The 20,009-nt window shown below is 40.4% G+C and overlaps 1 protein-coding gene and 1 long non-coding RNA gene across 2 annotated transcripts in view; one reads left to right on the forward strand and one right to left on the reverse strand.

Annotated features, from left to right (window-relative positions):
* LOC134527109 (chondroitin sulfate proteoglycan 4) overlaps positions 1 to 20,009 on the forward strand; it is a 530,625-nt gene that overhangs the window by 360,296 nt on the left and 150,320 nt on the right. The window lies entirely within an intron of this gene.
* On the reverse strand, positions 4,677 to 7,584 carry LOC134529669 (uncharacterized). The gene is made up of 3 exons (XR_010074662.1): positions 7,064 to 7,584; positions 6,853 to 6,944; positions 4,677 to 5,699 (listed from the first exon to the last, which is right to left on the reverse strand). It is a non-coding gene; the product is annotated as an uncharacterized LOC134529669 (long non-coding RNA).

A 20,009-nucleotide genomic window follows, 5' to 3' on the forward strand; every position in this document is an offset into this window, starting at 1 on the left:
ATTTATACATACACACCATATAGCAATAACTAAAATTAAATACAATTTTGGCAATACTATTTTTTTTGTACTTTTATCGAAGTGTATACGATTAGTACGGCTTCTTTACAGTAGTTATTTAGAAGAAGAAATCATTGATATAAAAAGTGTGATAATAATGTGTAAAACAATTTTTAAATTATTAATGATAAATTAATTTCATTTTGACCAACGACGTTGTTCGTTTGTTCCAAGCACATTAATTTTTTTCGATTAAAATATAAGCTATTTTTCTTATGCCTAAAATACGAAATTGTTTGGTTAACACATTCTTCAGTTTTTAAAATAAAGTTATTTAAAACTATGCTCATGAAATGTGCTACTTATTTTATCCCGCTAATCTTTGCTCCCTTCATCTTGCTTTTTATGGTTTAACGCGATAATAGGTCTGTACGTACGATACTTTTTCTCTTGGTCCCCTTATCTTCATAACCAGATTTTATAAGCCAATTTTCGTTTATTCTCTTTAAATGTTTCGCCAATTGCTTGCTTGGTGGGCCTCCAGCACGATTATGACAGTTGCATGATTTTACTCGACTGAAATTTTTCTGTACAAAAATATAAACACATACTTATACTTATTCAAATTAAGGGAACTATGTCTTCTAAGAAGGATTGTCGTGTTATTTATTCCTGGAGATATACAGAATAATCCATCGATCAAATCAAAAATTTTTTGTACAGTATGGAAACAAATTAATAAAAAAATTCAATAGATTTAGAAATGTATGCATTTTTTTTCAAAAGTTTTATAGGCCTTATCCCCACCCTGCACCAAATTATTGGATACTGTGACTAAAAAATTTTGCTACGCAATCCTGAATAACCCTTATATTGATAACTAAGTATTATTTGCCCTCTTCGCGCGACTTGTGCGGAAAAATTTATCATCGGATAACTTTGACTATTCAATCTGTAAGAAAAATTTACAGTAGTATAGGAATGGGGCTACTGGCACAGGGTCCAGGGTGTGGAGCCTGTGGCGCCGATCCACATCTCTGACGTCACGCCCATCTGTGTCGTCACGGCGGCCATCTTGGATGAGTGTAACGGGACATAGCGTAACGGGACAAGTTTGACCTTGACCCCGACGGCCATTTTGGATCCGCCATCTTGGATCCGTCATATTGGATGACGTCAATGTGTTCTCGAACATTCCGGCATTGTGTTATCCGCCATATTGGATGATGACGTCACCGTTGCAATTTCCGTTACGGTCGCAATCTTTAACTTTTTTATTTATTATCCGATTTTACGAAAAAATTTTTAAAATTTATAAAAAAATTTAAATAATAAAATTTTAATAAATTATTTATAAAAAAAAAACATGTACGACACGGAGTTCGGAGTCCTCGGTTCGAACCCGGTGAGGGCAAAAAAAAATTAAAAATGGCGACCGATCCTTCCCCCCGTGGTGGGTGCTAGCAGACTGACTCCCACCACTTTTTTTCAAAGCATATATTTCGTCATCTAGTATGACGTCATGTCCGCCATCTTGTCTTTGATGCTGGAAGCCATCATCAATGTATCGTCGGCGAGAGTGCGCTGACGCCATGTTAGTTTGATTCTTATCCGCTAGAGTGCAGTAATCATTTATTACTGTGACACCCGCCATCTTTAAATTTGGCCACCATCTTGAAAATCCGTAATTATTTAGCTAGAAATTCGGGAAAAGTTCCAAAATTCATTAAATAAATCACTCATTAATTTACATATTGATTAGAGACTCGGTTCGATACCCGATCGATGCAATAATGTTTAATTTTATGAAAAAATAATAATTTCAATAAACCATGTTAAACTTTCGTAAAGAGACTTTAAATCCTCTATTACCATCATCCTATCAGACGTCAAGACTACCATATTGGAAATTCGTAATTTTAATGCTAGAGATTCGGGAAAAAGTTCAAAATTCATTAAATAAATTTGTAATCTATATACTGATTGATTGGATCCACTAAGGTCCTTGGTTCGATCCCTTGTCGATACAAAACAACATTAATATTTTAAAAAAGTACCACTAAAGTGTAAGGTTTGAGAAAATAAAAAACACTGCAAGTTCTTTTAAAAAAACTTTTATTAAATACATACTACACTACTACAAGTACAAAAAAAATACACAGACAAATTACTAAAGTTTTTTAGATTTCTCGATTTCCGCATCAGCCACCCACGAATTAAAGCGAGGTGGAAAGCCCCACCACTTGACGTAAGACCGTCCATTTCTTCGTTTTATAATCTTCTCCACCAAGTACATATCGGGATACAAAGTAGGCTGAATCTCTTCGGCATAGAAGCCGCCATGGATAGGTTTGTGGTCCAAATCTTCGAGGTAGTAGGTCCTAGGTTCTGATTCACGAACATGTGTCACACGGAAAAGTTCGGGACTCCAGTTCGCAGTGAAACCTTTCTCGAAGATACCTTTCTGCTTGGAGATTCGCACAATGTCGCCGACGTTAGCTTTACGCTTTCGTGGATCTTTCTTCTTCGTGTTGGAAAACACTGTTTGAAGCAGGCGATTGTCCTTTACGTCCTTTGGCTTCATTTTCGTGGTAGAATGCACAGTGGAATTATACTCGTTTATTAGTTTCGGCAAGATGTCAAGCCACTTGTAATTTCCGTTAGCCGTGAACTGCCGCGACATCTTGGAACGCAAAGTTCTGTTAAACCTTTCGACAACGGAGGCTTTGACGTTACTAAATGTAGAGTAGTGTTTGATGCCATACTTCTTCATCAAAGCCTTGAAGGTCGCATTGTAGAATTCTTTCCCGAGGTCCGTTTGCAGGTGCGACGGTACACGTCCATCACGCAAAATATTGTTCATGGCCTTGGCTACGTCAGTTGCAGTCTTTGATTTGACAGGTCTAGCCCAAGCGAACTTGCTATAAACATCGATGACTGTCAACATGTACTTGAAACCTTTATTCAATCGGGAATACGGTATCATCTCAACAAGGTCCGCCTGGAATAAATCATCAATTCCACGAACTATGACTTTGCGACGAAGGTATTTCCGTCTAGCAGGAGCATAAAGTTCGCGAGCGATTCCAGTTTGACTTATTGTATGTATCCGGCTTCCCTCAGTTCTTCAAGTATGGAGACTATTTCGTTGATGTGCGAATAGTTTCCTACACTAAGCGATGCATGTAGAATTCTAAGGCGATCAACTAATTCATTAGGGTCGTCCCAATATACATAGTCAAATGTCTGACCACTTTCTAGCTTTTTTAAACCTTCGCCATGTATTGTTAGTTCACTGAAGAGATTAGCGAGAATGTCGATTTTTTCATGATCTACGTCTTTATATACACCACTATCTGGATCGTTATCGCGAAAATGTGCGTTGGTTAGCTCTAGCAGTTTTTTGTACTCTTGTAAGTCGTTGTGAGAATATCCTTTAGGCTCCCTGCGAAACAGCAATTCGTACAGACCCGGAGTCCCGCGCGTTTTGAACTCTGCTACGCGCACGATGTTTCCTGGTAGAAAGTCTATTTCTTTAGCACCGAGGAACCATTTATTATGTTTTCTGTACACTCCGTAGGTCGTGTCATTATTCCGGCTCGTAAACGATATCAGGTATGGTCGGACCATTGCATTAACTTGATGTCCCTTTTTCGGTATTTTTTTTTTGTGCATGGACTCTGTACTTGTTAAGTCCTCTTCTTCTCGATCTGGTTCATACTTTCTCTTCTTTACAGTCGGCATTTCATCTTCAACTTCTGTCTTCACAATGAAGGCTGGTTCTTCCTTGTTTTTAAGTTCGTCGAGGCGACTAGTGATTGGTTTAAATATCTCCTCATTTTCCATCTCACGTGCAAGTCTGGTTCGTCTAGCAAGTAAATATTTTTCACGAACAGACTGTATAGCTCGATGAAGGTCACTGGCCAGGTCCGACATTGTACTGGCTGAAAACTTATTGCAAAACCTCCTTATATACTTTTTTATTCGATCGCAGAAACTTCTTTCTTGTGTTTGACTAAATCTGAATTTGTTGGCAAGTGAGATAGTGATGCTTTCAGACTACTTTGAAAAGTCCTCAGATCGTCACGTCTTTGTGCATTCGATACTTCGATCATGTCGCGAATGCGAGAATCCGAGGCTTCCACACGCTGGTCGATGGCAACGAGATACTCTAGTAATTCGTTTTTCACACTTTCCACCTTTTGAGCCAGTAGCGAAATGTATTTGCGGATATCGCTGTCATGAGACTTGAGAGCAGTACGTAAGTCTCGACTGCTGCGTCCAAATTTAGAAATGCTATGACTCATTTTTGGCGATAAACTGATCGAAACCTCGTCTGTACCTGCCCTTATATAGCGGCCAGTCCTTTACAATGACTAGAAATCCGTGCTCGTGTTTCCAACACAAGGAGCACATGTCTTTGAATTCCTGGAACGTCATGTCGGTGTTTACGTGATCGTCATAAGCGTGGCGTAAATTAAGTTCGTCCATGCGAAAAAGTACTATGACATTCGCGTTGTCTCTTAAGGCGGGTACAGACTAGAACATTTTAGCGAACAGAACAGCGAACAGTGTTCGACACATTTTACGAACAGTGTTCAGATTTCGAAAGAACATTGTTTGCGAACATTGTTCGAGGTGTGTTCCCTGTGACCCATTCCGTACTAAGCAGTGGCACGATGAGTACACAGGCGCAAGTAGCAGCAGCTGTATATATTTACATTCACTATGCGGTTAAAAAGCGAAGGAAATCTCGCCGTTGGTGGATTACAAAACTGTATGAAAGTAGGACAACATATAGTGGCTCGAACTTGTTGGCAGACTTAAGTTTTCAGTCAGTCAGTGGTCTTTACAAGAACTTTACAAGAATGCACCCATCAGATTTTGAGTGGTTGATCAATTTGATAGGAGCGAAAATTGGTAAGAGAGATACGTCGTTCAGAAAAGCAATTCCAATTACAGAAAGACTGGCATTGACATTACGTTTTTTAGCAACTGGTGATTCGTATACCAGCCTTCAGTATGTATTTAAAATTTCAAAACAGACTATCAGCACAGTTATTCCTGAAGTGTGTTCTGCTCTCATCGAAGGACTTGAGGATTACATTAAGGTAAGTATTGACTTATTCTGCGGTACTGTGTAATTGAAAGATTTATTAACGTAATTTTCTACATTTATTTATAAGAAATGACAAAGTTGTTTACACTGTGTTACAAATCATTAGGAGCACTGTAATTAAAACAAAAATATTTTATAAGAGATCGTGAATAATGAAATCATCATCATCAGACGTCAAGGTAGGTGATCCTGCTGAAGGACACGGGGTTGTAGGGTTGGACAATACAGTGTTTGACTGCATGACAGAGTTGTCCGATGGAAAATGACATGGATAGTGTGGTTGTATAAAATTCTGAGTGTTATTGTAGAAACCCCTGTTAGCGCGAAGGAAAATACCCATAATGTCATTTTCAATTGTACATCTAGTATCAACGTTGTACTGTCTCAACTTAGATGCGACCAAATTTCCAAAATGTTGGCACTCATCGTTAAGCTGACTCGCGGTGGACGACAATATATGAAAGGCTTTGTCCAGACGTGCATCTTCGACTCGCTGCTTCTTCTTTTTCGGTACAGTTTCCTGTGCTGATTCTCCAACTGCACCACATTCTACGTCTCTCTCTTCGCTTTCTACTCGCATCTGAAAAATGTCATAATAAGTAATTATAAATAAATTATCGTTTGAGCCAAATAATGTTTCACTGGTTTTATAGCTACATCGTTTAAATTTTTATTACACCACACAACAGTAATTCTTGCATTTTGCAAAATTTCAAGTCAAATACGTGTGTATAATAATGTTTCTGCGTCCCCTTCATTGGACTAGTTGCCACTGAGTTAGGCAGAAACATAAACATGTAAATGAAATAAATGGGATAAATGTCAAAGGAGAATTATAACAACCGGTCGTTACATGTGGTTCTGAATATATCTGTTACAGATTCCTACCACTGAAGAAGAATGGGCGGCAGTAGCAAGAGAATTTGAAAGCAAGTGGCATTTCCCACATTGTGTAGGCGCGCTCGACGGTAAACACGTTGTATTACAGTCACCTATGAATAGTGGAAGCGAGTACATAAACTACAAAGGATTTTTCAGTATAGTACTTTTTGCTTTGGTAGATGCCAATTACAATTTCTTATTTGTAGATGTGGGATGCCAAGGCCGAATATCGGATGGTGGCGTATTTGCAAAATCTGAGCTGGGCAAAAGGATTGCATCGAACTCATTGCATCTTCCTCCCGCCGCCCCATTGAGGAACAGAAACACAGATATCCCATATTTTTTTATTGGGGATGAAGCATTTCCTTTGTCGGGCAACCTTATGAAGGTATATGCTGGTTATCATCGTAAAGGGACAAAGGAACGGATTTTTAACTACAGGTTGTGCAGTACTCGCAGGGTTGTGGAAAACGTGTTCGGCATTGCATCTTCAGTTTTTCGCGTGCTGAGGAAACCTCTTCTCTTAGAACCACAAAATGCTGAGCGAGTTGTAATGACTGTTGCCTTGCTTCACAATTTCTTGAGTAAAAGACCAGAATCTGCTACAGTTTACACACCCCCGGGAACATTTGATAATGAAGAAGCGGGAGACGTAATACAAGGGCGTTGGAGGGATGATGGTACAGAAATTGGTCCGTTGTTGCCAGTTACAAGGGTTCCCCGCAGATCAAAGAATGCGGTACTTGACGTAAGGGAAGAGTTGGCGGAGTATTTTACACGAGAAGGGAAAGTAACGTGGCAAGATGAATATGCTTAGTATGAACGTTTGGTACCAAGCAACTTGTACTTACCGTCGAAATTGTCTTTCTTGGTTTATTTTTGTCCAGCAAGAAACGTAGACTTTCGAAAGCGAACCAGGAACTTCTGTACATTTCGTCAGTTCCTGTAACAAATTACTGTTTGCAGAACAATTTGTGCGACTTAAAATTTTTTTTACGTAATCAAAATGTACTAATGTTTTAAAAGAATCCACTTTACAAAATAAAACTGAAATGAACCCACCTTTTCCAGTTCCAGCAGTGTCTTTCATTTTCTTCCTCTCCCTTCTTAATGCTGATAGCAAACTCTCCATTTTCTTCTTACATTCGTCCACATCTCTGTCCATTTCGGCCCCGATTTCTTCCCACGCGTCTTGTTTTCTAATTTTGTTGAAATGATTAACATTGTTTGGGTCCCATATCACTGTTTGTTGTTTATACAAATCTATCAGTTTTATTTGATCTTCCTTGGACCACTCCATTCTCATATAACAAAAGAGTCACGCACCGCTACTAACTCCGTGAAGACAACACCGCTCCACGTCGACAACTGAATGTTCGCAGGAAGTGTTCGCAGCGACGTCCAGACTGTTATCCGAGCCACGGCGAACATCCTTTGATGTGACGGGCAAAAACCGACAAATATCGGATCGCAACCGAACAAACAACCGAACATTTTTTGTTACGGGGAAATGTTCGTTTTCCCGTCCACATTGGTTGCAAACATGTTCGCGAACAATGTTCTGTCCGTTGAAATGTTCTAGTCTGTACCCGCCCGTAGGAGATGTTTTGGTATTCTACTGTACGTCTGACACAGGTAAACGCAGTCTACCTTGGCGTGTCTGCCCATGGAAAAGTACTCTTGTATTATGCCTTGTTTCTCGCACATTACATCGTCGAAAACAAACACGGAATTGGCTTTTGCTTCGCTTGGAGGTACAACATCGGTATTATCACTAAACAGAAAATACTCCAGACCATCCACCGAGCGTAGAACAGTTGCTAGGCGCTGGTACTTTGGCTGTTGCAACGACTTGGAATACAAGTAAACGTTCTCGAACCGAAGACCGTTTGGCTCCTCCCGTAAACTCAGTAAAACACACGTCTTGCCACAGTTTGACGGACCCGCCATTATGCAACGTACGGCGGAAGGTAACAAAAAGCCATGTCGTGATTCACGCGCACTAAATACATCGTCTTGCGTAATGCGTACGGGCAAACACACGTCTTGCTTGACGACCTGCATTGTACTAAAGTAATTGTATAAAATCAAACACATTTATACTTTCTGGTCAGTTGTGCGTAATGACTCGAAGAGGTAAGAACAAAAAATACGTCGGCGCGGGACTCGTGAACTCGCTGATAAACAACCTACCATTCGAGCTACACATTCCCGGCTACAGATTCTGCGGCCCCGGCACTAAACTAGCGAAAAGGTTAGCTCGCGGTGACGTGGGCATTAATTCACTCGACGAAAAGTGCAAGCAGCACGATATCGCATATTCATTAAGCAAGGATCTGGAATCCAGACACCGGGCCGACGAGATATTGGCACATGAAGCCGAAGATATAAGTAAATCGTCGAACGCGGGACTCGGAGAGAAAATCGCAGCGTGGGGCGTATCTAAGATCATGAAGGCAAAGACGAAATTAGGACTGGGTGCTCGTCAAGCCAGCTCCATCAAGTCAAAGACTAACTCACGCAAGACCAAGAAGCGCATGACTGGTGCAGGCGTGCAAAAAGCCAAGCAAAAATTACAGACTCTCGACAAGAAGATTATAGGAGGATTTCTTCCTTTGCTTTTGCCTGCATTGGGTGCTCTCGGCGGCCTCATCGGTGCAACGAGCGGTATAGTGCGGGCAGTCAACACTTCGAAGAATGAGCGCAAGCAGTTAAAAGAAGCACAGCGACACAACGCCAACATGGAAGCCATTGCCATCGGTAAAAAAAAATGGCGCAGGACTCTACTTGCAACCTCACAAGACAGGACGAGGCATGAGGAAGAAACGAATGAAAAAATCCTAAGTTCCCTACCGAAACGACCGCTCACCAACGTAGATATAATAAAGTACGCACGCAAACTGAAAATTGCAAATTTCCGCGGCGTGTTTATGCGAGATACTTTGCCCAGCAAGCCAAACACACGTGAGTGCGCCATAATTAATTTAGACACGTCGTTGGGTCGAGGCACGCACTGGGTGGCGTACATTAAGTCCGGAAAAAAAGCTACTTACTACGACAGTTTTGGAAATTTACGGCCTCCGCCTGAACTGCGACAGTACCTGGGCCGGTCCACTACATTGTTTTACAATTACGAAACGGAACAGAGACCTTATCAAACAAACTGCGGACACTTGTGTCTTTGCTTTTTAACAAACAAAAAATAGCTGGCAAATATAAATTGCTACTTAAAGCTTGTGCAGTGATGTTAATTTATTAGTCATGTCGATAACACTTACCTTGACAGGTCACGCATCTGAACTGCGGGCGGTTCATTTCCCGCCTCTGGATTTAGACGGAGAATGGTGTATCGGACTCGTAGACTTTCAAACGTATAATGCCATACCTAATATCGACGAGGAAAATTGCAAGATTTGCTTCCTTAAAAGCGGTGGGTCCGCTCATGAAATACGGTTACCTGTTGGCTCTTATGAAATTGACGACATTGCAAATTACATCAGGGATATGTTACCACAGGATGTAGACTTTCAACTGCGTGGAAATCCAGAACACTCAAAAAATTATTCTAACATGCAGTGAAAATGTCGACTTTACGAAACCTGGCACCATAGGTACCATGCTCGGATTCGAATCAAAGGTGTATGATACAGGAAGAACGTACGAATCTACGCGCGCAGTAAACATTTTGCCTGTGAATGTCATAAGAATAAACTGTAATTTGGCAAGTGGAACGTATCTCAACGGAAGACTAAGCCACATGCTGCACGAGTTTTCGCCGATGGTCCCGCCAGGATATAAACTGGTAGAAGTACCACAAAGTATTATTTACGTTCCAGTCGTCGTGAAGTGCGCACACGAAGTCATCGTCCGAATCGTTGACCAGCGAGGACGATTGGTGAATTTTCAAGACGAAGAAATTACATTACGTCTGCACTTGAAGCGATGGGCATAAAGTTCGTAACACCGAACAGTTATAAAAGAAATCGTATTGCCGTGAATAAGAACAGTTCTCTACCAGACATCGGTGCATTAACACCTGACAACATAAAGTATCTTCTCAGTATTGGGCAAGTGCCGAATAAATATGGAAGACGAAATCCTCAACGTGGAAGATCCGGTCATTTTTGAAGACAGCATTACGAAAATGGAATTGCACGAGTACCAGCCTTTCCTGCTCGGACCGTACGCACTACCATCGGAAGTACGCATTGCAGTACAACACCAAGATATTTGTACTTTACCTTCGCAGTCATTTCTACTTATAAGAGGCACGCTGACAAAAGCGGATGGTACGCACCCGACAACGACATCAATATCCTGCAATGGTATTCTTCACCTAATCGAGCGCATGACATATGTACTCAATGGCGTCGAGGTAGACCAGACGAGAGATGTAGGCATAACATCTGCTATGAAAAATTACCTTTCGCTCACTCCAAATGAACTGTCTGCTGCAAAGATGGCAGGTTGGGCTCTCGAGGATGAATATAAGCTTCCGGTTTATGCCGAAGGGAAGTTCGAAGTTTGTGTTCCTCTGTCCATGCTTCTTGGATTCGCTGAGGACTACAAGCATATAATCATTAATTCGAAACAAGAGCTCGTACTGCTTCTAGCCAACACGCACATTAATGCAATTGTCGCCGCTGCAGAAAACCCTCAAGATGTCTCGCTAACACTACAGTCTATCGAGTGGATGCTGCCCCACATCCAAGTGAGCACCGTTGAACGAGTCAAGATGTTGAAGAACATAGAAAATGGCAAGAACTTCGATGTACTATTCCGATCCTGGAGCCTGGAAACTTATCCTGGCTTGCCTCATAGTCAGCGTATCAATTGGATAGTAAAGTCCAGCTTCGCTACGGAAAAACCAAGATACATCATCGTCGGGCTTCAGACCGGAAGACAGCTCAATGCAGGAGTAAGTCGTTCCGTATTCGATAACTGTCAAATACGCAATGTAAAAATATTTTTAAACAGCGAAAGTTATCCGTACGTTGACATGAACATGGACTTTGAAAGTGGAAGATTTCTTCTCGCATATCAAATGTATGCCAAGTTTCAGCAAGCTTACTATGGGCAGAGACAGTCACCGATACTGAGTCCTGACAGTTTCAAGAACAAGGCACCGTTAATGGTGTTTGACGTTTCCAAACAGGATGATCGAATAAATTCAAACATCATCGACTGTAGGATCGAGATAACGACAAGCGGAAATATTCCGCCAAACACCTATGCTTTTTGTCTGATACTTCACGATCGGCTTGCATCATACAATTGTCGAGACAAACTTGTGAAAATCCTGACATAAATACTGTTTCGTTTTCGATAATAATTTAGTTACGACCGAGCATTGCTAGCGACAACATGTACTGCAACCTGCAAGGTTTCCAGAGTCAAAATGGATTCGTGCTCAAGGAAATTAGCGTCACCTCCGGAGACAAGACTCGAACACGCACTTTCCGACCTCCGTATCCGTGGAAACTACTAGACGAAAAAAGTAAACAATCGAACGAATGGTTATGTAAATACTACCATGGCCTGGAGTGGGACGAAAGAAAAATTCCGTACCACCAAGTTAAAACACTATTGAAGATTTACTAGTTCAAAACGAAATAATCTACGTTGCCGGACCGGAACAGAAGAAATGGCTGAGCAAGTTGTGTGATGCGTCAGTTGTAATTGTAGACCTACAGACCGACTACGGCTGTCCTTCCCTGCGCAAGATTAGTGCAATATACGACGTGCAGCTACGTGACAAGTTTGAACGTGTCTGTGCCTGCACAAACTCGCAGTTAATGCAGAAATGGCACACACAATGTTAGTAGGAGCCTGCATATATAAATGGCGTACATACGTACGTGCCTTCAGTTGACGTTCGACCTGCAAGAAGATGTTTACGTTTCATCCTGCTAACGTGTACGTGAGCGCAAGACCTAGCTTCAGCAGTGTCGAGTACAGCTACTGGGATTCCGGGTATCTACGTACATATACAGAAACCTGTGATGGAGGTGCTCAGCATTGGCGGTTTGCGCACTTTCCTGTGTCCTACGAACCGACTCAGCAGCTGGTAGCTTGTTGCGAACCTGGAAACTGTGTCGTCTATCACATGAGACCACACACAATCCTTCCTGCTAGCATCGCTGAGGTAGTCGCCTCGTCTGCATGTGCAACACCAAACATGGGTGTGTTGCAACCTGTTGCGACCTGTGATGCATCTACGCAGACGTCCAAACGGTGTGCGTCTCGTCGTCGCAGTTCAGGCAGTGAATCTGTCCCAACTAGCACTGAGCCTACGCCCAGGCGTAGACGTGGTCACAGACGTCACCGACCATGTCTTGTCGGAGTTGTCGACGTTGCAGAAGATGACCAGCTGGAAACCTGTGTTCCTGATCGCGTGACCGGCGAACCAGTTGGAACCGGAGTCAACAAACCAGTTTGAACCGGAGTCGACGAGTCAGTTCGTGCGGCATTAAAGACTTTGCTTGTGAAAATGCTTGATTCCTTAACCTAATATGTATTTGTGTATGTTTTATAAATAAATGTGTAAAACTTGAACTGGTGTGTTTTTATTTCTATCATTTTTAGGTACCTAATAAAAAAAAAATTTAAATACAGACAATATTTTGACTCATGTAGTATACCAGAAGACCACGGGTATATAAGCGAGGTTTAGACGACTGGACCCGCAGTTCACCTCTGGCCGCGGTGCAGTACGGACGTGCTCTCTCCATTAAGTTTCGTGAGATTTAGTTATGTCGACCGGAATAGACTGTTTACCGACAGCAGCGGGGACCTCGATGACAGCAACGATGATGGAGTCGGAGATCCTGATACCGACTGCAGAGGAGATCACGACAGCGGTGGAGATCCCGATACCGACTGCAGAGGAGACAACGATACGTGCTGTTCCATCATCAGCTGAAGTTGCACCATCTGCATTCCAGACTTCAATTCATGAAGAGCGTGCATCGCATCAATGCAAATATTGTGACGCATCATTTACTAGAACTTCAAATGCGCGCAGACATGAAAGGAGCAGCTGTCAGAATAATGCTCAAAGAATACTGTTTCAGTGTATAAAATGTAATAAACTAATTTCACGTCTCGACAGCTTACATCATCATTATAAAAAATGCTCCGAGAAAGTTTAGTTCACGTTTAATGAACATGGTTATTGTTTCGACTCATGTGTTGTACCGGCTAATGAGACTATATAAGTGATATGGACTTCAGTCCGTCTCTGGCTGCGGTGATGACTGGATCGGATAGACATTTAAAGTCATGTAAAAGGCTTAGTCCGTACAATAAGAAGACTGTTTCAATCGAGAAATCCAAAAAACTTTAGTAATTTGTCTGTGTATTTTTTTTGTACTTGTAGTAGTGTAGTATGTATGTAATAAAAGTTTTTTTAAAAGAACTTGCAGTGTTTTTATTTTCTCAAACCTTACACTTTAGTGGTACTTTTTTAAAATATTAATGTTGTTTTGTATCGACAAGGGATCGAACCAAGGACCTTAGTCGATCCAATCAATCAGTATATAGATTACAAATTTATTTAATGAATTTTGAACTTTTTCCCGAATCTCTAGCATTAAAATTACGAATTTCCAATATGGTAGTCTTGACGTCTGATAGGATGATGGTAGTAGAGGATTTAAAGTCTCTTTACGAAAGTTTAACATGGTTTATTGAAATTATTATTTTTTCATAAAATTAAACATTATTGCATCGATCGGGTATCGAACCGAGTCTCTAATCAATATGTAAATTAATGAGTGATTTATTTAATGAATTTTGGAACTTTTCCCGAATTTCTAGCTAAATAATTACGGATTTTCAAGATGGTGGCCAAATTTCAAGATGGCGGGTGTCACAGTAATAAATGATTACTGCACTCTAGCGGATAAGAATCAAACTAACATGGCGTCAGCGCACTCTCGCCGACGATACATTGATGATGGCTTCCAGCATCAAAGACAAGATGGCGGACATGACGTCATACTAGATGACGAAATATATGCTTTGAAAAAAAGTGGTGGGAGTCAGTCTGCTAGCACCCACCACGGGGGGAAGGATCGGTCGCCATTTTTAATTTTTTTTTGCCCTCACCGGGTTCGAACCGAGGACTCCGAACTCCGTGTCGTACATGTTTGTTTTTTTATAAATAATTTATTAAAATTTAATTATTTAAATTTTTTTATAAATTTTAAAAAAAATTTCATAAAATCGGATAATAAATAAAAAAGTTAAAGATTGCGACCGTAACGGAAATTGCAACGGTGACGTCATCATCCAATATGGCGGATAACACAATGCCGGAATGTTCGAGAACACATTGACGTCATCCAATATGACGGATCCAAGATGGCGGATCCAAAATGGCCGTCGGGGTCAAGGTCAAACTTGTCCCGTTACGCTATGTCCCGTTACACTCATCCAAGATGGCCGCCGTGACGACACAGATGGGCGTGACGTCAGAGATGTGGATCGGCGCCACAGGCTCCACACCCTGGACCCTGTGCCAGTAGCCCCATTCCTATACTACTATTTACTATGCTAAATTAAATAGTTATTTTCAAATAATATGCTTAGGGATAATTGTGAATTGTTTTACATTGTAAATAGTCAAATCTACCAGGTTCAAATTATTTGCCTCATAAGTTGAGCAAAATATATTTTATTCTCTAAAGGGATAATATACTCTATTTAATTTTTATATTTTAACAATAACAGGTTTTTTTTCAGGATTGCGTAAAAGAAATCTGTAGTCACAGTATCTAGTAATTTGTTGCAGTGTAGTGATATCAAAAAGTAACCAAATTACTACTAAATATTTAAAGCTACCGACACTTTTTCTAATTATGTTTTATTTATTAACACTTAATTAGTTCTTGGCTGGACTTTGAGTTCTGGAACATTCTGTAATTGTGTAGGGGGGCGGGGGGCAGAGCTTCTAGTTGGTTAGCCAAAGGGTTGTATGGTTCAGAACTGGGTGTTGGTTAGCCTTACTTACATCCGTTTTATTCTTCCAATTTAATCCTGTAGTACTATGTAAATAGGGCTCCGAGGACAGGCTTCTGTTTGTGGTGCTTGGTGCCAACCGCCATCTTGGATTGTAACTGCCATTTTGGTGTCAAGTTTGTCAAAATTCCTCAAAAATGAATAAAAATTTATCATTATACCTAAAAATTCCCTATTTCGAGGGAAAAGTTCCCGTTTTGAGAGAAAATTACCCGTTATAGTACCCAAAAACAACAACGGCTTCAAAATAACTACAAACGGCTTAAATTCCCCATGGACAAGCCATTCTAAGCCTCACCTTGAACATTAGAATGACATGATCGTCATCATGAATTATGACGTCACCGCTGCAATTTTAGTTACGGTCGCCATCTTGATACTCCATGTCTTTTTCTGATTTAAATGGGAAAAAATTTAAAATTTATAAAAAAAATTAAACAAAAATTTCATGAAATTTAATTTAAAACACGGACTTAATTCCGTGATTCCAGCCCGGTGAGCGTAAAAATAAAAAAAATGACGACAGATCCTGCCTCCACAGAAGCCGCCGGCAGACTGACCTCCCACCAGTAATGCCAAGATATATATCGACAGCTAGTATGACATCACGTCCACTATCTTGTCTTCATCTGCTGGAAACCACAATATTATTTCGTCTGCTAGAGTGCGCTAACGCCATGTTAGTTTAATTTTTTTCCACTAGATCTTTGACCTTGATCTTGACTGTTGGCCTTGAACTTTGACATTGAAGTTTGACTTGATTTGTACCTATGAATAGACCTATGACTTTGACCTTGAATTTTTACCTTGACCTTAAACAATTAACATTAACCTCGACCTTTGTCCTTGACCTTTGACTTTGGACTTTTACCTTAACATTGACATTTGACCTTGACCTTATGACATTTACCTTTAACCATGACATTTGACATTGACCTTTAACCTTGACTTTTGACTTTGACCCCGGTGACTATCTTGAATCCACCATCTTATTTTCAGTGTCCGCTACCAGGAGCGCTAGTTAACACACATCGCCTGCTAGAGGACGCCACCGCCATCTTGTTTTCAATACTTGTTAGTAGGAGCGCTTGTGTCACGTAGTAGGTACACCTGTTATCTGCTAGTGTGTGTTGCCATCATATAAGTTTAATTCTTAGCCACTAAAGTGCAGTATTATTTATTAACAGACACTTATCACTCACGGTATTCGCCATCTTGAAAAAATTGGCTGACATCTTGGAAATTCATAGTTATTAACCTAGAAATTCTGAAACAATTCCAAATTCATAAAAAAACTCTTCTTAAAATAGTTATTAACGCGATAGATTTCCGACTTTGGTTTGATTCTCAGCCAGTGAAAATGGTAACTAAAGCATAAAATATTATTTTTATTTTGTTTCCTATGTAGTTTATTAATCATTCACTCTAAGAAAAACAACAAAAGACAAGATACGTGACAACCGAAACAAAGAAGTTGTCGCGCTGCCTAAAATGGATGTCTATTTAATTTCGATGCATGAAATACATTCCAACCAGTTCACGTTCAATGCTATACATATAGACCAAGCATTTTCAGACCACGAGACCAGGAAATGAACAATGTAAGATGTATAGACCAGATGTCTCCGAACCACAAGGCCTTCGTCGACAGCTAATATAACATTTCAAGCATTTAAGAAAAGTTTTTTTGAACTGTCAGATTTTAAGTACCGATAAAACAAATAACAAGCATTTAGAACAGTAAAACAGGTTTTACAATTACAAAAGGACCAATAATCACTTAAAAATAATTTTATCAGGACCACGAGGTTTTAAACCAGTAAATGTTCAGAGCGACTACATATCTGACTACGCACATTTAAAGAAACTATACACATTCAACAAAAGATCACACTGCACACACTGGACACACAGTACACACAGGACACGCAATGAACATACAGTACAAACAGGACACGCAATGGAGCCAACGTACACACACTGGACACACATAGAACACATAGGAACACACACTTAAAACGAAAAGGACGTACATTTGGAAACACAATTAACGAAAAGGAAGCACAATCGAAAGCACAATCAAAGAAAAGGAAGAACAATAAACGAAAATAAAGCACAATCGGTAGCACATACGACAAAGAGGAAGCACAATCATAGAAAATGAAGCTCATTTAGAAGCACAATAAACGAGAAGGAAGTACAATAGGACGCACAATAACGAAAAGGGGGTATATTCGGAAGCACATTTGACAAAAAGGAAGCACATTCAACAAAAACGAAGCACAATAGGACGCACAATTTACGAAAAGGAAGCACATCCGTGAGCACTTTTGATAAAGAGGAAGCACAATTGGAAGCTCAATGAATGAAAAGGAAGAACAATTGGAAGCACAATCGTAGAAAAGGAAGCACAATCGGAAGCATATTTATCAAAGAGGAAGGAAAAATCAACTAAAATGACGCACATTTGGAAGCACAATCAACGAAAAGAAAGCAGTAGTATACAAATGGGGCTACTGGGACAGGGTTCAGGGTGTGGAGCCGGAGGCCCATCCACCATCTTGGATTGTGACGTCATGACGGCCATCTTTAATGACCATTACCTTGACCTTTGACTTTGACCTTGACCCCGGTAGCCATCTTGGATCCGCCATCTGTAAATCGAGCGCCCCACACATTATGATGAAATTTTCGTCAGCGATGCCATATTAATTTTTTTCTGTTCCACAGGAGGTCACTATCTTGGATGTCGTCGACTTTGTTTCTGTTGTTTGTTCCTAGAGAGCGCCAGCGTCGCTCTTGATTTTTTTTGTTCTGTTGGAGACCGCCATCTTGGATACCGTCGACTTTGTTTCTGCTAATTGTTCCTAGAGAGCACCAGCGTCGTTCTGTCTCATCACATAAGGTCGATGTTCCATTACATACCATTGCTATTATAGTCCTTATCGACATATTAAATTAAATTTTTTATTCAAAATACATTGGAAGCGCTGTGATTCGAACCATCGCAGCTCTGATCTCTAGGTTGGAAAACATACGCCTTTAACCGCACGGCCATCGAGAAATTTACAAGACTGAGAATTAAATGAGGTATATATAAAAATAACATGCATATTCGGGCTTGTAAAATTTTTTAAATTTGAAGTAATAATATCATCACCTATTCGAGACAGAACCACCATCTTGTATTAAGACGTAACTGTTGCAATTATCGTTAAGTTCACCATTGTGAAATCTTTATTTATTATCCGATTTAATGAAAAAAATTCCAAAATTCATCAAAAAATTAACTTTTTACAATACTGAATGATTATATCGATTCCTGTCCTTGGTTCGATCCCTAGCCGATACAAAACAAATTTAAAATTTAAAAAAGTAATACTAAAATGGCAGGTTTGAGAAAATAAAAACACCGCAAGTTCTTTTAAAAAACCAAAAAATTTATAACATAAATTCTACACTACTACAAGTACAAAAAAAACACAAATTACTAAAGTCTTGTGGATTTATCGATTTCTGCATCTGCCACCCACGAATTAAAGCGAGGTGGAAAGCCCCACCATTTGATGTAGGACCGTCCGTTTCTTCGTTTTATAATCTTCTCCACCAAGTACGTATCGGGATACAACGTAGGCTGAATCTCTTCAGCATAGAAGCCGCCACGAATAGGATTGTGGTCCAAATCTTCGAGGTAGTAGGTCCTAGGCTCTGATTCACGAACATGTGTCACACGGAAAAGTACAGAACTCCAGTTCGCAGTGAAACCTTTCTCGAAGATACCTTTATGCTTGGAGATTCGCACAATGTCACCGACGTTAGCTTTAAGCTTTCGTGGATCTTTCTTCTTCGTGTTGGAGAACACTGTTTGAAGCAGGCGATTGTTCTTTACGTCCTTTGGCTTCATTTTCGTAGTAGAAGGCACTGTGGAATTATACTCGCTTATGAGTTTCGGCAAGATGTCAAGCCACATGTAATTTCCGTTAGCCGTGAACTGTCGCCACATCTTGGAACGCAAAGTTCTGTTAAACCTTTCGAAAACAGAGGCTTTGACGTTACTAAATGTAGAGTAGTGTTTGATGCCATACTTCTTCATTAAAGCCTTTAAGTTTGCATTGTAGAATTATTTCCCGAGGTCCGTTTGCAGGTGCGACGGTACACGTCCATCCCGCAAAATATTGTTCATCGCCTTCGGTACTTCAGTTGCAGTCTTTGAATTTACAGGTCTAGCCCAAGCGAACTTGCTATAAACATCGATGACCGTCAACATGTACTTGAAACCTTTATTTAATCGGGAATACAGTATCTTCTCAACAAGGTCCGCCTGGAATAAATCATCAATCCCACGAACTATGACTTTGCGACGAAGGTATTTTCGTCTAGCAGGCGCATGAAGTTCGCGAGCGATTCTGGTCCGACTCATTGTATTTAGCCGGCTTCCCTCAGTTCTTCAAGTACGGAGACTATTTCGTTGATGTGCGAATAGTTTCCTACACTAAGCGAAGCATGTATAATTCTAAGATTTTGAACTAATTCATTGGGGTCGTCCTAATATACATAGTCAAATATCTGATCACTTTCTAGCTTTTTTAAACCTTCAATATATATCGTTAGTTCACTGAAGAGATTAGCGAGAATGTCGATTTTTTCATGATCTTCGTCTTTATATACACAACTGTCTGGATTTTTATCGCGAAAATGTGCATTGGTTAGCTCTAGCAGTTTTTTGTACTCTTGTAAGTCTTTGTGAGAATATCCTTTAGGCTCCCTGCGAAACAGCAATTCGTACAGACCCGGAGTCCCGCGCGTTTTGAACTCTTCTACGCACACGATATTTCCTGGTAGAAAGTCTATTTCCTTAGCACCGAGGAACCACCTTTTATGTTTTCTGTACACTCCGTAGGTCGTGTCATTATTCCGACTCGTAAACGATATCAGGTATGGTCGGACCATTGCATCAACTTGGTGTCCCTTTTTCGGTATTTTTTTC

This window comes from Bacillus rossius, chromosome 1 (genome assembly GCF_032445375.1).
Source record: "Bacillus rossius redtenbacheri isolate Brsri chromosome 1, Brsri_v3, whole genome shotgun sequence".
Taxonomy (NCBI): domain Eukaryota; kingdom Metazoa; phylum Arthropoda; class Insecta; order Phasmatodea; family Bacillidae; genus Bacillus; species Bacillus rossius.